General features: G+C 36.5%; 1 long non-coding RNA gene across 1 annotated transcript in view; it reads left to right on the top strand.

Moving 5' to 3' along the window:
* Positions 1-21392, top strand: part of LOC116784522 — a 45429-nt gene that overhangs the window by 11647 nt on the left and 12390 nt on the right. Inside the window, exon 2 of the long non-coding RNA XR_004356108.1 lies at positions 11076-11163. This is a non-coding gene — a long non-coding RNA (uncharacterized LOC116784522). The remainder of the gene's footprint in view (positions 1-11075; positions 11164-21392) is intronic.

Raw genomic sequence — 21392 nt, 5'->3', positions numbered from 1 at the left:
TAGTCAGCCTTACACTCACCTGTTTTGATTCTCTTTCTTTAGAGGAGTCTGTGGCACTGTATTTCCAAGTTTTATCACTAGTTTTATTATATTTATCACAACTGAAATTATGCTGTTCAGGAAATCATGTTATTTTGCAGACAATAAGTGATATGTAGCGTATAGCACAAAATTTTTTTCTGCTTGATTCCCGGAATTCTTAATTATCCAGGGCAATTTTCTTTTGAACATATGTATAGAGAGATATTCAACACAGAATTTTCTGTCGGAAAATAAAGATTAATAACTTCTGTTCAGAATGTATCTGTCTCTGATAGAAGAAGAGCAAAGCAATTTGTTTCATTAGTTCACTTGTCCTCCCCCATTTGATGCAATTCTTGTTTATAGTTTCAGAGTTAAACTACGGTTAATGTTGTTTTATATTGTGCAAGGAATCATTATCTGTCAAGGCTAAGAGGAGGGATATACTGAAACTAGGATAATCATCTGGAATACTGAGTTAGTTTTTTGTAACTCTATAATGTAAATATATTAACTACTTATGCAGCTGAAACTATATGTAAATTCCTCTATTACCACAGAACCATGTCCTGGACATGCAGACACCCCTAAACATCCCCCACTTCTTCTCTACTGTAAGCAACCATTTTCATGTATCCATGAAACACAAACAGTTTTAGGAAATGTTAAGAATTTCCACAGAAGGGGTCAAAAGCTGCTATGTCATAGATAAAAGGGAAAAGAAATTACCACCAGGAATAAAGTGATCAATTCTCAGAAGAAGACATGATATTAGAAAATTTTCTAATTGTTTTATATTTCTTATCAATGAGCTATTCGCTGATGTTATGAATTTACATTCCCTAAACCTCTTTGTCTATTGCTTAGGCAACTTCTGTGAAAGGTGTAACAAGAGGTACTGAATCCCACGAACTGAATCCCCAGGTCCAGGCTTCTTTCTGTCCAGCTGCTGAAACCCAGCAAAATCTAGGGATCTCTGTCTATTTGAAATAATAAACCTAGATTTGAAATAATAAACCTAGATTTGACAAGATTTGGTAGATTATTGGAGGCAGGGAGAGGATAATGTTGTGCTGTAGAAAGTAATTGGACAGTAATTACAGATTGAATTGAAGTCAGAATATTAGGAAGACCAAATTGAGCAAATTAAATACACAAGAGCTATATATTTTGACACGACTATGTATTTTTTAAATATTTTTCTTCTTCTTTATCTTTTCAGTTTAGACTATAACTCATCAAATATGAAGGACCTTTTTAACATTTGGCTTATGTAGACATATTTTGCATTTGTCTAGTTAAAGGCGTGCAGTGAAAGTGTAAAATAATGTAAAAACATCATAAAAAAGTAAAAATAACTGATATTTTGTTTTCTCACCATTCTTTGGAGGGTATCAGACATGTTTCTTTCCAGATATGGCAAGAGAGAATTCATGGAAGTATATGAAAATATAAAAGATTTTTTATGTAGACACATCTTTACTTTTTCTGTAATGCTTATCAAGTGGTAAATGATGAATTCACATTTAGAAGACAGACTTTCCATTTCAGAAATCTTATATTTCTATTTTGGTACCTATTGTAGATTCATATTTGACACGTATAGAAAAGGCTAGAAAAGCAGTAATTGTAGGACAGAGTTTGAATTGTAGTCATTTTTCAATGAAGTTTTTGTTTATTTTTTACTCATGGGGATTCAATCTGGCACTGGAAGAAAAGTTAAATAAGAAGCTTTTTCAAGGAATCTAAATATTGTTTATTCCCAGTGGATGAAAAACTACTAGTGACAAACTTGTGGTTTTTTTACTCTGGGATTTTCAATTATTTTAGAGCCTAGATATTGTTTTTAAATATATTAAGAAGAAAATTAAATCAATATTACACATTGATTATTCCAAAAGCTTTATTATTCATCAGTAAAGAGTAGACCTCCTTGTCACTGCTGTGGTTTGACCAGTGCCAGAACTTTCTTAATGCAGGGATGACTATGAATGTGATTTACTCTACCTTCTGTAATTTGACTGCACTGAACGTTCCACTGCTGCAATTTCAGTAGTGAAGTTCAAACTACACCATTTAACTCCATCTCTGATTACCATGCACTATTGCTGTCACTGAAGAGTCACATTTTTCCCCTTTTTTTACTGTTGACAAAGTTTCAAATATAGAAAATACAAAGTTAGCTTGAGGTGTTGTCTTTATAAAAAATTGGTTCACCTGTGAATTTCTGCTGTAATAAACAGCTTTATTCAATTATTCATTTAATTTATATCATGGCTGGGTTTCACGAACGAAGATTTGGGAAAGCTTTATCCACATTTGTTATAGGCACGTTGGTGACTTATGAGGCCAATACGTGACAGACATATCCGATTGCAAAAGGCACAACAGAAAGACTCCTTAGATGGTGTATTCCGCAAGACACGATTCTTTCTGCATTGCCTTTTCTCCTCGAGAGTGATCCTGCGTGTGTTCTCAAAGGCATCCGCAGCGTTATAGGTGCTGTGTCTCCAGGCCTCCCAATTTGAGGCCAGAGAAGACCAGTTATGGTGATCAATATGGCCAAGGCTGAGATGTTGTTTCAGGGAGTCCTTGAATCTTTTCTTCGGGGCTCCTCTCATGCGGCAGCCAGTGGCAAGTTCACCATAGAGCAGGATCTTAGGGAGGCGGTGGTCCTTCATCCTGGAGACGTGCCCTGCCCATCACAGCTGTGTTCTCATCAGCATGGCCTCTACACTTGTGACTGCTGCTTGCTCAAGAACAGATGTATTGGTCACATAATCTGACCAGTGGATGTTTAAGATTGTACGGAGGCAGCGCTGATGGAAGCGTTCTAGGAGACGCAGGTGGTGGCGGTAGATGACCCATGATTCGGAACCATACAAGAGAGTAGACAGCACTAAATTTACATATGAGTGCATCATATTGTAAATATGTTAAAATGTATAACTTCCTGAATTACCCTGAAATATACATTCACTGTATTTATTGTGATTTGCTTGTGATCAATCATATTCTGATTGATAAGATAATAATAAATTTAACTTGAAAGTAGATGGTAAGTTTGGAAAGAAAGAGAACTCAAGGTACAAGAAAAAAGCCTGAGGGAAGAAGGAGGTGTAGAAAAATGAAAATCAAATAGCTAGGAGTGTAAAGACTTTAAATTCAAGGGAAGGGTTTGACTGTCTTCTCATTTATGTGAGTATATACCATGTAACTATGTAAAGGCAGCAGAGCATGCTTATAAAACCTACAAGGATCAGAGAAGAAGCAGAACAAAATGTTTTTATGAATATCAATTTTTAAATTGTCTCTCAGAACTATTTCAATTTGCAGACTAGATTGAAATTTTGCTTCTATTCTCAACCTTTAAAACTTATTTATGCCAGCTGCCTTTCCAGTTGTACTCAATATATAAGAAGTTCTACTAATGTCCTTTACTAGGGGAAGGATTACTGGTAGATATTCTTAGTACACTAATTTTGCAAAATTACATTTATTTACATCTTCTTTTACACCTTACTGATTCAACACATAATCAGGATTATTATTTTTTTTAAGTCTACCTCTTAAACAAAAGCTTAGCATATACTAATTCTAGGTAGATAAATACAGGAATATATAGACATATTCCAGAATAGAATAGAATAGAATAGAATAGAATAGAATAGAATAGAATAGAATAGAATAGAATAGAATAGAATATTTCTGTCAAAAGGGACCTACAACAACTATCCAACTATTTGACCAATTCAAGGCCAACAAAGTTAGATTGTGTTGTTAAGGGCATTGTCTAAATGTGTCTGAAACACTGACAGGCTTGGGGCGTTGACCACCTCTCTGGGACACCTCTTTCAGGGTGTTTGACCACCCTCTTGATAAAGAAATGCCCTCTAATGTGCAGTCTAAACCTCCTCTGACACAGCTTTGAACTGTTCCCATGTCTCCTATCACTGGATACCAGGAAGAAAAGCTCAGCACCCCTCTCTGCTTCCCCTCCTCAGGAAGCTGTAGAGACCAATGAGGTCGCTCCTCCCAGGCTCCTTTTCTCCGAGTAGATAAACCCAAAGTCCTCAGCCACTCCACTTCGGACACACCGTTCAACCTTTCACCAGCTTTGCTGCCCTCTTCTGGTTGCATTCAAGGACAGGAACAGTCTTAAATTGAGGGGTCCTGAACTGCACACAGTATTGAAGATGAGACTGCACCAGCACCAAATGCACATGAATACAAAGCTGCTTATGAATAAAAGATATATTTAACTTTAGCTTGCAAATATTCTTCACATAGAATCTTCAGTTACTTTAGGAAGAGTGAAATGTTTCAAGAGAGATTGCCCTCTGTGTTGTAAAATTGAAAATTCTCAGTCACTGTTAAATATTTCGGGAATGTTTTTAATTGTTTCTCTTTAACTGTAGATACAGAAACATGGGGAGATGTCCTCCATTTTTCCAACATCTTAATCTTTGATAGGTAAATGGTGACTATGTAAGCTTCCCCACAAAATCTTCTCTACCTGTAGACTGTTGTAACTAACTGTGGCTCCAATTTCTACTTAATCTCTAAGATGTAGACTGACCTTGAAGAGTGGTGCTACCCATTGTAGCTGAAGAAGAGCAACCAGTAGAAGAAAGCCAAGTATCTACACCAGCATGTGGACCTCAGACACATTAAGCCTGAGATTGTCTTCCAGTGACTCCCATTGACTAGTGGAGGTACAGATGTGTTCCTAGTCATGCCATTCTCCAGCAGTGCCAATTCAGGCAGAGAGATACCAGAGTAAATTACATCCTCTGGAAACAACAGGTAGAAATTCCGTGGTGGGAATGAGGAGAGTCACTTCTGCTGCTCTGTAGTAAAAGCTCTGCAATGTCAGCTAGTGGCCTTTCAAAGATGCAAACCTGACTGTCTGTGAAGCTGTAACCTATGGCTCAGTTTTATAATGCTCATCTGTCTGTGACCCAAGTCCCAGTTTTATGAAGAATGATTGCATGATTGCAGAGGAGCAATTGAGGTTAACACTTTACCAAATAACGGACAACTGTGGGACAGCACACATTATCATGTTGAGTGAGTATATTGATTCTTAAACTGTTAGTCTGGCAGGTCCCAATTATTTACCATATCTGTTAAGTAATAAATATTTGTGTGCTCATGAGTTGTATGCAAAAAAAACATTATAAGGCTTTTCATTATCCACCAAAAGCTGATTATCTCTGCCCTCAATATTCACTGAAAAATTGTTTTGTATTACATAAGTCTATCTCAGTGTCATTGAAACAGGAATCAGTTTCCATACTCTCACATGCACTATTCTCATGTACCTCGTATGTCCCACAGCTCCCCCAGAACTCTGTGTGGAAAACCACAATTCATCTCAGTCACAAAAGTCAGTGTTTTAAACTGACAACAAGGAGAAAAAAGACTTCTCCAAGGATAAATCAACTCATTATAAAGCACACCTGAAAAAGATTTGTATTATTTAATGCCTGCAGAAACCTTCTCCATTAACTGACAAAGAACACTAGAAGAAAGGATTAGGAGTAGAGGATTAGAAGTCTAAATGACAGGCATCTAATGTGAGGCAAGATGAATCTCATCCCTTGTGGATGAATCCCAGGATCAGGAAGTTTGACACCAGATGTGAATTCTAACACAAGCTATTCCAACAACATGAATGCTGTCCTTGGTCCTTCAGTGTAGTCCACATATCTATTACAGCTAATTGAGTATAATCTAATAGCTTTTCTAAATGAAGAAAAAAAATTAAATTCTAATGAGGTTGCCTGATTTCTATTTTCTAATTAGACAGAGTTGCAACCCATAAAAAGGAACTACCATAAAGAGAAAGTAATTATCAAAATTATTATAGGAACATTGAGAAGTGTAACAGACTGTTGAAAGAGGTGCTATTGAATTCTTTCACTTCAGCTGCTCCTTGGAAAAATATCACAGACATACTACCATTATATGACAAATCTTGAAATAAAAACTTGTTTAAATATTTCCAATATTGTATGATTCTATCAGGATTTTTTTTCTCTCTTCCTTTTTCTTTCTCCATAATTAAACAGCTAGATGATTGAGGAGAAAATATTTTTTTTCACTGGAAATAAAATTATATTCTTTTAATGTCTTCTATATTTTTAAATGCTTAGATTATATATCATCTCTCTTGCGGTTTAGCCCCAGACAGCAGCTAATTCCCTAAACCCCACACAACTGCTCACTCATTGCCACCAGAGCAGGAGAGGGGAGAGAATCAAAAGTGTACAAGTGAGAAAACTCATGAGTTGAGATCAAGACCACTTAATAGGTAAAGAAAAAGCAGTACAAAAAACCAAAGCAAACCAAGGAATTCATTCACCACTTCCCATGGGCAGACAGGTGTTCAGGCATCCCCATGAAAGCAGAGCTCCATCAAGTGTAGTGGTGACTTGAGAAGACAAACATAAATTTGAATGTCCCTCCTTCTTTCTCCCCCAGCTTTATACGCCAAGCATGACACCGTATGGCATAGAATACCCCTTTGGGCAGTTGGAAGGCCTTGAGTCTCTATAAGCACTGCTCTGCAATAACAAAGATGTCTCTGTATTGTGAACACTGTTTTGATCACCAACCAAAAACATAGCCCCATATGAGCTACCATGAAGAAAATTAACTTTCCCAGCAAAAACCAGTACAAACTCCTGTATATAAGGAATGCTTATTTAAACTTAAGAAGTCTTCAGCTAAGAATTGGTTTTGTTTCATAGAAAATGTACCGCTTATGGCAATAACTCTTATCCAGTGTTTCTCAGTGATCTGATACACTCCTGCGAGGCATAACACAAGCAGACTCATTAGATACAGAACAATAACTCCTCATGTGACATTTAATAAAAATTGGTTTTGCTAGAATCTATCAAACTTGAAACATATGCCTTATCCTGATACAAATAAATCAATATTTTTTTAATAGTCTAGAAAATAAATTGCACAAACTAAAGATTTACTAAAGATAGCCCTGTGATGGTTATCATCAAGTATAACATCAGTAATACTTGATGCTACATACACCTTTATCATATTTTAAGAAAACAAAATAATCTGGATCATAACCACTACACATTAAACAATATAAAATTTATTGTACTCTGTTTGTACTATTTTATTTTAAAGTTTCTTGTCTCAAGTGTCTAAGCATTGGTATAAAATTAACATGGAGCATTTGTCATCAACACGGAACAGAGCAAATTTGATGCAGAGGCAACAATGGATATGAGGGGAGAGAGGAACTTGCAGTATCTCGCTCTTTCACTGTCTCACCTCCTGCTCCATTGCTGTTCTCACAGGAAAGCTCTGGACACACCTAAGTTATTAAACATAACACTTCCAGCCCTAAACATAGCTGCACAGGCTGACTATATTCCATGGGCTACATTTAAAAGTGCTTTAGCATCCATGACAGTTTCCACATGAAAACTATTGGTATGGAAGGACACCTGCCCTATGTGTTGTTCCCACATGTGCTCGGAAGAACTCTATTTGTCCTGACCTAAAGATGTGCTGAGGATTGTTCTAACATTTAAAATATAAACTATATTTAAATTCCAGTATCCTTGCCTGTGACTTGATATTAATTTTACTAAAATACAGGATCTTTTACAGCCAAGATCCTTTAGAGTATGCTGTTGTTTTTCAGCTCCATAGAAACTGAAGATATTAAAATGGAGTGTTACACATTATTTGATTACTCCTATCTGTACTCCTCAGATGTCTCAAGCCAGGGGCTGCTCTCCCTCCTCTCATTGCTGGCAGAGTTCCTTCATCAAGCTGTGGATTTTGTCATTGCACAGTTTGAAAGGAGGAAGGGAACTGTGTTCCTGACCAGGTCTCTGGGAATGCATTCCACCTTCTTTACTTTTCTGATTTTTCACAACTCTGTTTCAGCACGTAAATCTCTGTTAAAAGCAGACCTTATTCAGAGATGTCTGTAAAGTTACAAGACTAAAGAATATGCACTAAATAATAAAGATAAAATTTTAGAATTTGCAGGCCTAAAATGGTTAGTAGTGAAATTATGGGAAGTCACAAGTTAGGCTTAGATGACCATTATTTTTGATCAGTGTTTGTGTTTTAAAATAACACTTATCTCTGCTATATCCCCTGCTGTTTTCCATTCACATTATCCTTTTAGTATACAATCTATTAAATTATTAATATTGTTTTGTTGTTCTATAGGAGAGAGACAGATCTATATATTAAAAAAAAATTTTGCCTAATGTGATTATAATGAGAGGATAAATTCTGAGTTAAACTTTCCCAAACGCAGTTCAATGCTGGATTGATCAATATCAAAACATAACTGGCAAATTGTAAACATCTGTCCACAAACCAGAAATATTCTCTTTGCATCATTAAGGGAATACATGAATGCAGTTCTCCTTTGAATTCCTATTTCAAGTGTCTTATTAACTTTAAAATCAGGGTTAAAATTAAAACTGTTGTGTATGGCTAAGGTACTGTTTATGCAGTAACTGATTTCAAGTGCCTTTTACTTCTAAAAACCTGCTTATTGCTTGTTACATTGATGTAGTTTTAGATATTAGAATTGTCTGAGCTTGTTTTTATTGGACAGCGGGGAACAGAAAAAATTCTTCACTGCTTTCCTAGTTTAGATGGTGTTAAAGACATATGAAGATTATGATTGCCTCATAGGTTACGAAGAAATGAGGCCTAAAAGGAGTAATCAATCAAAGGGAATGAGACTGGAAAGGGAAAGGGAAAAGGTCTTATGAAATGGATCAGTTGTTTGTTTGGTTTTTTCTGTGTCTTCTGCTTTAGTTTTGGACTCTGTGGAAGTGCAATTCTCTGTTAAAAAGATGCTTAATTAATAATGCACTGAGCACCATTATTGAAAAACACAGTTGAAATACAATGTATGTTAAGACAATGTATATTTTCTTAAACCAGTGCAGGGACACCTTTTTATAACTTTATGGTGTGCTATTCCCTTCCCAGACCTAAAGTGTTACCAAGATATAAAAGATAGCAAGAGGAAGGGGAAAAATTAAAAAAGAATAAAATTTCTTATTAAAAAAAAATTAGATATGACCATCTAGTGAACAATATGGGTTTAGAGTTTCTTTCTTGTAGAGTTTTAAATTATATATCTACCATGCTGATCTTCAGTTGGAAAGACCACATACCTATTTCCCGCACTGGTATTGCATCCTGTCTTAAATTATCATCAATAGCAATACAGATAATCAAATTACTTCAGCTGATGATTAGTGAATCCTGTGAGTAGTTGATGTTAGCATTTGCATATCACTAAAGCTGTACAGTACAGACTTTCCATTTAAATACAATATTTAAGAAGGCATGTCTTAAAACAACATTATCATTGTCCATATTTTTGAACAATAAGACTTATCATACGAAAAGAAAACAAAAATCCTGTAGTTATCATAAATGTTTTCTGTAACATAAATTTTTAACCATTCTCCAGAATTCTGGTGAAAGAATTTGAGCAAGGATTTCTTTACAGAAATCCTTTATTTTCAAATTTTAATGAAATGTTTTGGATGCTTTCCCAAAAAAATATGAAGATGGAAGAACATTTAGTTAACAGTTTACTCTATGACTTCAAAACCTCATTGGCAAATTCATTTTTACTAGTTAGTTTTGGTTTTTGGTTTACTTTCATTGAGGCTTTTAGTTTGGTTTGTTTGTGTTTGGAGTTTTTTTGTTTAGTTTAGTTTTTTGGCCTAAGAAGCACTGGAAATATTAAAGGTAGTAATTCTACTATTGTTGGACTTTAAAACCTCAGAAATGCCTATTAAACTAGATATGCAGTTCAAAATACCCTGTATTCTCATCATTGTCTGAATCCTGCACAGATAATTCCAAGATATCATCTGACATATGAGATTACTGTGGCAGTCTATATGCTTTGTAACAGTTGGTATTCAAATGAAAATATGCAAAGTCAAATACAAAGGTGGCCCAAGCAACAAAGTCTGATTACTAGCAGCTACAACAAGCTGCCAGCTCCAACTCAAAATATTTTGCTTTCAGTTTGTTGGTTTAATCTGAATTGTATTAACCTGTTTTACAATTCCAAAAATGTAGTCACAACATGGTCCTGTATTTGTAAAATAAACTTAAGTCCCAATAAGCTCAACTTGATACACTACAGTTGATTTGAAGGAGGATATTTATTCTGCTTTGTATATCTGAGCCACGCTTCATAGAGTATCTATTGTAGGCTCATAAGTATGCCTTCATGTGAGAAAAAATATTATGGTTCTGGAGTAGTATTAGCCCAATTCTAAATTCAAAATGTGCTGGTGCTTCATGCTACAGCATGTTTCAAGTACAAAAGGCCTGTTTCATTTCCATCTCAAGTTGCTCTTTCACTTTCAACTTCTTTTTATGACTCTTCTGTTTGCTGTATGTTTCTAAAGAGCTGCCCTGGAACCCTTCTGACAAATGTTTTTGCTCATTTAAAGCTGTGTACCTTACTCTTTAAACTCAAATCACTGCTAAACTTTTGAAGTGGATGTCTTGATGATCCCTGCTGCCTACACTTAGGTTTACATCATAGACTTTTCTCTGGATACATCTACAGTAAAAATTTAATGCACGAGATATTGGTTTCTCTCCCTTCATTGTTTGGCTGAGGGTGTGGGAGGGAGTTATGTTTTTTTGGGGAAGACCTAGGTTGATTTTTCACTGGAAATTGCCTTACATTTTAGTGCCTTACAGTGTGCTCTAAAGTGTGCGCACCTCTAATTTGTTAAAAGCAGTTTTCTTCCTGCTGGAGGTAAAATATAAGTCATACAAAAGAATCATATAGATTAACGTAATGTGGATGCATTAGGTCTGTCCTTCAGTTAGTTCTTTCCATACATGTGCATAAGACAGGAAACTGCTGTAAACTTGATTTCAACAGACACTATGTGAAGCACAGTCCTAGAACAGTAATAATCACATTTATTGGGATTCAGATTGTGATTCAGATTCTGTAATGTAGAAATTCAGCCTGAACATTGAATTCCCCTCATTAGGTGGTAGCAGGGAAGATAGTCTCCAGAAGTACTCCAACAGAGTGTCTGAGTAGGGGACCAGGCAACACTCCAAAATAAAATTTTCTTGGTGAGTTCAGGTATACTCAGATGTTTCACTCTACATATCTGCTCCTATTGTAACTTTTTGTTTGTTAAGACAAATATAATTCTACTTTCTCAGATCTTCAGCTAAACCATTAACACTCTAGGGCCCAAACTAACCCATTATCTCAGCCAGTAAACGGCATTCACTGATTCAGAAGTTGCTCTGAATTTTCCTTTACAATTGGTAAACAGAGGATGATTCGGTGCCTTTCTCTACTGAGAGTAAAAAGAGTTTTAATTAAATATGTTCTCAAATAATCCACTTTGGTTAGATGCCTAAAGTAAGCTGGAATGAGCCCAAGCTATTCAAGGCTTATTTGGGGACAATGTGGTGAACAAATAAGAAACACAGTTTAAAGGACGGATTTCCTTTAGCTGGAGAAACTCTCAAATAATTGAAGGCAGTCTTAAGCGGAGGCTTTGAAATGTTGCAGAGTTGCCAAAGTTCCTCTTCTGAGTCTATTTTATGGTCTACCATTACTTTTACCAGTAATGATAATAGATTTTATGGGCATGACAGTTACTAATCTTGTGTAAAGCCCTCTACCATGTAAGTTGTCTAAGGTTCCCTAGCTCCGAAGTGAACAACAAAATAAACAACAACAATCTCAAAGCAAACGAGCAAAGAAACAAAAAATTTCAAGTATTTGAACATATAATCAGAAGACGATGCAGGTAGATAATCCAGACTGCTGCATTTACAGCTTCTAATAAGGAGTTCTTCCATGAGGTGTCAGGTATTTTCTTAGAAACTTACAGAAACTATCAGTAATGCATCATAAAATATTGCCCTCAGATGATTGTTCATATATTCAGGGTAAATATGTGCTCAGGAATTCAAAATCTAACATGGGAGTATCCTATGCTTTGTGAAATGCTTAATGTTGATCGAATGCGTGCTTTAAACTTTTGCCAAGTTCCTTTATTTCCCAAAGTTTGCCAGTAAAAGTGTTTTATTTTGACCTCTTGAAAAGCATTGTCGCATTTTTCCCATGCACTAGCTTAAGTTATAAAAGAACCTAAGGCCCCTTCATAAATCCATCAGGTGGATTTTGAGGCCTTACATCTTTTTGGCATAAAACCCCTTTGATGAACTTGTGGGGTGAGCCTGGGATCTTACAGAGTCTTCCAAGGATTATCTGATTCTTGTTTTCTAATTTATAGGATTAGGCCCCGGTAATGTCTTTGGATGAAAGAACCAAAATAACATAGACATAAATTATATCAGCTCACATCAGAGTAATTGCTCCAGAGAAGAGGTTAACAAAGTTTGTTAAATGGACTGTGGGCTGAGTTTACGATATTAAACCCATCTTTGATTTCACAGGATGTTATAAACTACATCACTGTTCTCTCATTGTTTCAAACAAATTCAGTATTAGAATTTCACTGTAGTTGAATAATGCCTTTTCAATGCCTTTTAAGAAGTTCATCCACAACACAACATCAGTTTCTGTTTTTTTGGCTACTCAATTCCCTAAGAAAATTTCTGCATTTGCCACTGGTTTTCTGTTGTTCCTCTTCTGTAGTGACAGACTACCTTATCAGAAGATGGGGGAAAAAAATTGTATTTATTTTTGTGAGATTTTCATTCTATATGAATAAAGTTGTACTTAACATAGGATGAGGACAATGAATTCTTACACTTCAGAGCATAAACTCAGCTAACTATGATTAGGAAGAAGAATCCTACTAACTCTTCACTTTTGATTTACAAAGCACAGAATTTGGTGAGTTTTGTTTTCCTTCACAGTAGCAACTTGTTTTATTATCAAAGAGGCCTGAACCTGATAAGAGCTATACATATTTATAGGAAGACACAGGCTCCTTAAATAATTTATCATGCAAAGAAAGATTGAGGATGTCAGAATGAGATAAGAGAATCAGGTGGTCATACTAGAACTTGATAAGTGTCTTAGGATGAAAGCTGATTTTAAAACATGGTTGCTTGACCTGTCACAGGTCTGGATTTTCAACTTCTTAAAAACTGAATCATTTCAGTGTGAAACTATGCTACTAATTTGGAAAAAAAATATATGCCCTATCTATATATCAGAAAAGACCAACTAAATTTTTGTTTGAGGAAGTGTGAGGTGACATTCCATGTGTCTTTATTGCTGTAATGTAGCCTGGAAACATGATTTGTGGTCCTTATTTTCACGAAGTGACAGGAATAGTTTGCTCCTGTAGGGAAGACAAGTTGGGAACCAAGATAAGCATGTGACAGCAAGATAAAAAAAGGCATTGCAGGATCAGAATCACAGAATTAATAAGTTTGCAAGGGACCACAGTGGGTCATCTGGTCCAACCTCACTGCTTAAGCAGGGTCATCATAGAGCACGTTTCCTGGAATTACATCCAGACAGATCTTGACAATCTTTCTGGGCAATCTAATCCAGCACACAGTCACCTGCACAGTAAAGTTCTTTTTCATTTTCACATGGAACTACCTGTGCATCAGTTTCTGCCCATTGCTCCTATTGCTTGGCATGACTGAAAAGAGCCTTGATCCATACTTTTGACACCCTTCCTTCAGATACTTTTACACACTGATGAGGTCCCCTCTCAGTCATCTTGTCTCAAGATTGAACAGGCTCAACTCTCTCAGCCTCTCCTCATAAGAGCGATGCTCCAGTCTCTTAATCATCTTTGTTGCCATCCACTGGACCCACTCCAGGAGCTCCATGTTTCTCTTGTACTAGGGAGCCCAGAACTGGACACAGCACTGCAGATGTAGCCTCACTAGGGCTGAGATCACCTCATCCTTGGCCACAGGGGCACATTGCTGGTTCATGGACAGCTTGTTGTCCAGCAAGACTCTGAAGTCCTTCTCTGCAGAGAAGAACCAACCAGCAGGTTGGCCCCCAGCCTGTATTGGTGCATGGGGTTACTCTTCCCCAGGTGCAGTGAAGGTACTGCCTGTGTGGAAACTAAGACATGTCCATCCCTCCAAACTATCAAGGTCTTTCTAAAGAGCTGCACAGCACTCTGGAGTATTCTCCCAGCTTTGTGTCATCAGTTGTCTTGCTAAGGATGTTCCCTTGGGGGACACAACTGACAGGCCTCTAACTAGCTGCTGTGCCATTGATTATGACCCTCTGGGATCTGCTGTTCAGCCAGTTCTCAATCCACCTCCCTGTCTAGTCATTCAGCTTCCATTCTCCGAGTTTGTTTATGAGGATATTGTCAGAGACAGTGTTAAAAGCCCTGCCGAAGTTGAGGTAGACCATATCCATTGCTCTCCCCTCATCCATCCAGATAGTTGATTCATTGTAGAGGGCAATCAGGTTGCATCACTAGAAAAAGGTGAAATTCCACAGCATCCAAGCAGGAAGAGCAGAGCAGGTTCAAGGCCAAATTAAGAATTCAGCAAGGCAAGGTCACAATCATCTAAGTGCAAAGCCAGGAACATGCCTACCCAGCAAGTGGGTTGGAGGTGCACAAGGAGTTGAAAGGAGACACAAACAGGACAAAAGGATATTTCATACTATATGACATCACAATCAGGAATTAAACTTCAGGGAGAGGATGAGGAAAGGGGAAAGTTCATGGTTATGGTGTGTGTTTTTCCAAGTAGCTAATATGCACGATAAACCCCCACTTTCCTGGAAATGGCTAAATATCTGTTTGCAGATGGAAAACATTAAATTAATTCCTTATTTTGCTTTGCTTGCACACATTGCTTTGGTTCACTTATTAAGTTTTCTTCACCCTGACCCACAAGTTTTCTTGCTTTTGCCATTCCCATTTTCTTCCCCATCACGTTGGGTGGGGGTGAACAAGCAGACGTGTTGGAGCTTAGCTACTTGGAGCTACTTGGAGCTTGGCCAGGGTCAACCCACCATGGTACTAGAAATAACCTCAGACACCAGATAACTGATAATCCTGTGGTAGCCCAGCTTAAAATTTCTGATACCTCCACCCCACATGTAATAAAAGAGATTAATAGACTGTTTACAAGAGTTACAAAGTACAGCGTGCAATGCTTCCATGCATACTATTCATCATGTCAACCAGTCTACTTTAATGTCTAAAGTATTACTGGATGAAGTAATTTTCTGGTTTTGAATGCTAGCGAATATGAAGTGCATTTTTTTCCTGTATTAGTTTTGCTTGGTATAGATATGCTGATCACATATGCTTCGTTCAAAAACTAATGTGCAAAATCATAAACACAAGTATCCATTTTATTGATGTGCTTAAATTAAGCATTAACAGAAAACAAGAGACTCTAGATTTCCATAAATAACTGTAGTTTATCATCCCCAATAAAAATTCACATGCCATAAGCAAATTAGTTTACATGCACGCAAAGAAGTAACGTTTTGTAACTGCACTAGTATGATTAACTCTCTATTAACCATAGTGGTCTGATCTCATATAGTTAAGAATGGAGGTCTCATTCTGTCCTTATCATGAGTAAATCCTTTCTCTCCAAGCAGACCCTCTATATTTGCTATTGTGCATTAGATTTTTACACATCATTTCCTATTCTAATTTATCCACTCATCGGCAAAGTATTCTGGTCAAGCTCTTCACAGTGAAATTAGCTTCATCTGAAAAATCCCAATATTTTTGGCTCTAAGATAACAAAAAATAAATTATATTTTAAATACATATTACCACACCATAAACTGAACTTAAAAGTGTTTAATGGTAGCCAAAAATAAACCAAAAATAAAACCTTTTATTTAATTTGAATAACGATATTTTGCACAGCTTTGCGATCTTTACAAATTGCACGTATCTTATGAGGCACTTCCTAGACTGCTTCATCTTAAACTGCTTTGCAGACATCAAAACCATAAAGTCTTTCTGTTTAAAGATCACTCACTTGTCTTTAGAAATCTTATTACACTCAAATTTACGTTTGGACAGAGGATATTATCTTGTACTTCCTCCACGCTACTTCTTCCTAGTACAGTTATGCCTGTTACTAGAAAATTAACACTTGCTCAGGAGAGACCTGTAACACCAAATCCATCTGGCATGGATTGACTCATATGTCCACTACTTGGGAATTAAGTGTTCCTGGTCTATTTTAATTTGCTAACTACGCTTGGAAGCTGTTTTGCAGAGCCCAAGTAAAGCAGGACAGCACAAGCAAAAACAGTGCTAAGGAGAGTATCAACTATTTAATCATACCAAAGTGACTTCTAGTGTTCAGGGACGTTTCTTTGTACTATTTAATTTATGCATGCAAATATGGCTTAATCTATTTTTTTTCTTACTGTAACTTCTCTCATCTGCTTCTTCAGTTCTTTCTTCTCTTCCTTCTCACCTGTTTCTTCTGCATCTGTCTGATCTTAGCCCCATTAAATGCAGCACCACGGCATATGGATCAAAAAGTCAGATTACCAGAATGAATTCAAACCATTCAAATAATCATTTAAATTTATTAGGATCCTTCATTTCCCTTAACTAAGATTTAACATCAATATCTAAAATTTAAAATTGCATTTCAAGCCATCTCAAGCTTGGTCTACCAGATATTTCATGTTTCTATTGCATAGCTAAGGGTGACTTGAAACTTCTTCAGCTGTTGGAACTATCAGCACATTGATTCAATGCAGTGAATTTGAGTAGGGAATATACTTGAGCTTGGGAACTCTTTATGCTGGCATTCAGTTGGTTCAATTAGTATTTCTCCTTAAAAAAACTAAACATAATTACTTTTTTCTTCAGTATCAATTACACGAAGAATAAAGCCTTTGGGTTTATGCAGTGGGTTTTTTTTTAGTAACTATTTGATAAATATCTGGTGATTCATGTCTAACATTCCTAGTCCCAATTATTTTTCCTTTCCTCCCTCCTTGATACAATATTTAGATTTTTATAGTGTAAACATAAATGAAATCAATAAGTTTGAAATCGCTTCATATCTAAAGCAATAAGATAATTCTAAACAATTAGAATTAGAAGGAGGAAGAAGCACTACTTGATGATTTAAGACCAAAGATTTTAATATCAACTTAGAAAAAGATAATTGAAAGAAATATGATAGATCAATCACTAAAACTACACTAGAACATTATATGGAGTCTTTTCTAGACAGACATAGAATTTATGGACGAAAGTATGTCTTCATCCTTCACAGTTAAGGCTTCAGGCTATAAGGATTGTGCAAAAACCACACAAAATTTAAGGAAAGTGGCAACAAGTGAGCAAAAGGCAATTTCCCATTATATAAAATGAGGACTGGGCTCAATAACATGAACAAAGAATTTTTGAAAAGAAACTTGAATACCTGAAAGGTTTTTATTCTGCATTTGTTTAAAGAGAACAGGAATCTACATATATGACCATTTGCTGAAGCTTGTAATTGTTATATTTCCAAAGTCTGCAGACAATTTTGAGACATTCCATGGTAAAGATTCATTTCCCCTGCCATATTATTGCTCCTAGGTGGTGGGGGAAATTAAAGAGGAAAAATATAGAAGTAGCCAAGACTAGTAGAAAATATGCACTAACTGAACTGATTGAAACCACAAGAAAGAAGATTATTTTGGAGATTAGGTAGGTGTCAGGAAGACACAGAGAGGTATGTTTTGATCTAGCAGGCTGCAGTATTTCGAGGATATGCACTGAAATTTTTGCAGCTGAAGTGGGAGTAAGCTGTGAATATGTGGCAAGGTAAACAAGAGCTGAAAATGGAAACCCTGAAATCTAATCAAGCCATTTTGACACGGCTGCCAGCTGGATCTTCAAGCTGACAACTAAAAATCACTGACTTAGCAGAGTCAGACATAATAGAAACACAAATATTGTCAGAAAAACAGTGTGAGAAAGAATATGGTACACATTAAGGTGCATTATGAACTGTTAATGAGAAAACAGAATTCCAAAAACAACTGGGAAAAAAATCCAAACAAGAAATGCAATTAAATAAATAAGCATAGAATTGCTTCATGTGCTTGGGAGTCTACAAGTCATTCTGGGCACCCAAGAACATAAATGATCTAATGGTTTCTAATACCTCTAGTTTATATGAGCCTTACTTCTTTGATATATCATTCCTTACATATCAATGATGTACATAAGACATCATTTTCTTCACAGATTATTCTTTTTATACTCTACTTGTCTGGTGCCATCAGCTTGGCAAAGCTCTCTACTCCTTTCACTAGTCAGTTATCTGCAGGATTCACTTTACAAGCCCACCTCTCTAAAACTGTGAACTGAATGAACACCAACACCCCATCCTATAGCTCAGCATCACCATTCAATTACTTACTGTTACAAGCACCATGTTGTCTTTAAGCTCTCTTTAGGTCTATGAATATCCTACTTCAGACTTGAAAGAGGAGATAATTACAAAATGTAGTAGGCTCAGTTCTTAATACAGGCCAGAACTCCACAATAGATTGGAACAGAGGCACCAAATGCTTCAGATAGCCTACCTGGTATTTCATTCAAAAAAGTGATTACCCTAAAAAGTAAAACACAGCAGTTCTAAAGGAGGTTAAGATAAAACATTTCTAACAGACTGTATTTTCTTATTCATTAAAGCATCAGCAAATGACAATAAAATTACAGGAAGACAAAAAAACCCAAGCCTTAAATCTAGTTATTGTAAATAACTGATCTTTCCAACACAAAATGTTTAGGGCAATTATAGATTAGCACAAAGCAACAGATGGATGTGACAAAGGGCATGGATCCAAAGCTTAGTAACTGAATTCTGCATCCTGAAAACATGAGATGTAGGCTCAGTCACACCAATACCTGATGACCATTTATTGTGATGAACTGGTGCATTAGCAATTGGCTGTCTGCAGTCAAGGTCAGCTCAAAGGTAGAGCAGCTGTGGAACCTTGAATCCAGATGCTTTGGAGACAAGCAGTTGTTAGAAAAAGCTGTGAGAAACTTTTTTAGGGCCTTCTTGATTTGGTTCAGGAGCTGCAGAGGAACTCAGGTGCTTTACCTTGGTCCTTACCTGAGCAACAGCACGGGTATGCCAATGCCTGGCTTCACACTTTGCTGATCCAACCTTGCCTTGTTACTTGACATCCTGGCATAACCTTCAGACTTCCTCATCACCACAGACTTGTGTGGCAAACACTAGTTTGGACTGATCCTTGTTACCATCACCAAACCTGCTCTGTTTACCTTGTTCAGTCACTGTGGGACTGTGCCTTTGTTGGTGATGTTTCTGTTCTGTTGACCATGCCACCAACCTATGGACTTCATTTCCTTTGCAGGAAAACACTCATCACTGCCCCCTGAAAGTGATAGATACTGTTATAAGAGATAGAAAGTCATGACAGGCTAATTTTCACTGATGATGAGCACATAAATATTTCCTGTAATCCACCTCCTGTTTTCTTAGAAAGATAAAAATACAAACCTGTAAATTGCAAATTAACCACTTATATTTACATGGTATCTGCTGTTTTCCTCCATCCTGAATCTTTTTGGCTTTGAGGCTAAGGAACAACACAGAATAAAGCTCCCCTGTTTAAAGCACAACCCTGTGTGTTTTCCATTCACAGTTTAAAATACATAATTTATAGTCAGAGTTGTATGTGTAAATAGGAAATAGTGTAATTAAGTTCTGAAAATCTCAGCTAGACAGAACCTCAAAAGCAATTCTTAACAGTCATCTTCTATGTCCAAAGCTCACAAGATTTTCATTAGGGTGAGGTTGCATATCTAAATTATTCCATATTGTAATCTTATCAAATTTACTGGGTTAATGAGAAAACTGGCGCTAAAATGCCGGTATCATGTAGATAATTCTGAGCTCTGTTTTATTCAAGGTTAGGTAAAGAAGAAGACAGTCCTGGTTACACTCCACACATTGCTGAAGTCAAAATCTATAACATTATATGGACAACTCTGACTCCAAACCAAGCAAATATTTGGCTAATAAGAACTTCAGTACTTGAACTTCAAGACCTGGTTCCCTTTCTAGTGCTTCCAAATTGTGGAGGCAATCACTTCCAAGGAGTATGATCCTCTTAGCCACCCAAGCATCCATCATGGTTAACATCACTCCCTACACACTGATTACAACTGTGATTAGCCTCAGGGTTAGATTCAGCATACTCTTTCATATATTATCTGCCCAATCTTGACTATAATTTTTTTCCAGATTTAATTACTATTACACTAAGAGATATTATAAATTACTATAAAATATTAAGGATTAGAGGCATTAAGAAAGCTGTCCTATCTCTGCACCTATTCCAGAAATTTGCAAGAAAAATTTGAATAATTTTGCACTGCTGCATTTATCATTATACTCACATTAGAGAGCATCCAAAGGAGGGCCACAAGGGTAGTAAAGAACCTTGAGTGGAAGCTGTACGAGGAGCGGCTGAGGTCTCTTGGTCTATTCAGTCCAGAGAAGAGGAGACTGAGGGGAGACCTCATTGCAGTCTACAACTTCCTTGTGAGAGGAAGAAGAGGGGCACACACTGATCTTGTTGCTCTCATGACCAATGACAGGACTCAAGGTAACAGCATGCTGCTGAGTCGATGGAGATTTACCTTACATATGAGTATATCAGGAAAAGGTTTTCATCCAGAGGGTGGTTGAGCATTGGAACATGATCTCCAGGGAAGTGGTTACAGCACCAAGCCTGACAGATTTCAAGAAGCACTTGGACAACTCTCTCAAGCACATGATGTTACTCTTGGGAATGATCTGGTGCAAGGCCAGGATTTGGACTCAATGATCCTGATGGGTCCATTCCAACTCAACATATTCTAATACTCTTTGAGTCTATGACCATAAACCAGTCCAAATCCTATTTTTAAGTAATTTTGAGGGGTTTGCTTAAACAGTTTTCAGTTATAAGGAGATCCACAGTGTAGTTACATATTGTGTAAAAGAAATGTTTAATTAGGTAAAAATTGTCTACCATTTGCTTTCATTGAGTATTCCCTTATTTTTTTAATTCCTTCATAATTAAATTTAAAAATATTAAAATATTAAAATATTTGTTCAGTATTTCTATATATGTATTTAAACAAGAACCACTTGCAGCTGCAATGGGGAATTAGAACTTTTTAAAATTTCTTTATTTTTGTCTAAACTTTGGACCAGATCTTCAACCAGAGTCTAACTACCCAGCTTATACTTCTGCTTGTTTGTGTCGATCAAGAAATTGACAGCAACAATGAGTGTGAATTTTAACTTCACTGGTACCACAGAAAAGCAATTATAGACCCTGTCAACTTTTGGCTTTAGACTTCTGGGTTTTCTGC

Source organism: Chiroxiphia lanceolata, chromosome 3 (genome assembly GCF_009829145.1).
Source record: "Chiroxiphia lanceolata isolate bChiLan1 chromosome 3, bChiLan1.pri, whole genome shotgun sequence".
NCBI classification, from domain to species: domain Eukaryota; kingdom Metazoa; phylum Chordata; class Aves; order Passeriformes; family Pipridae; genus Chiroxiphia; species Chiroxiphia lanceolata.
Note: the sequence above shows the minus strand (reverse complement) of the source record. Positions and strands in the feature narration are given on the sequence as shown.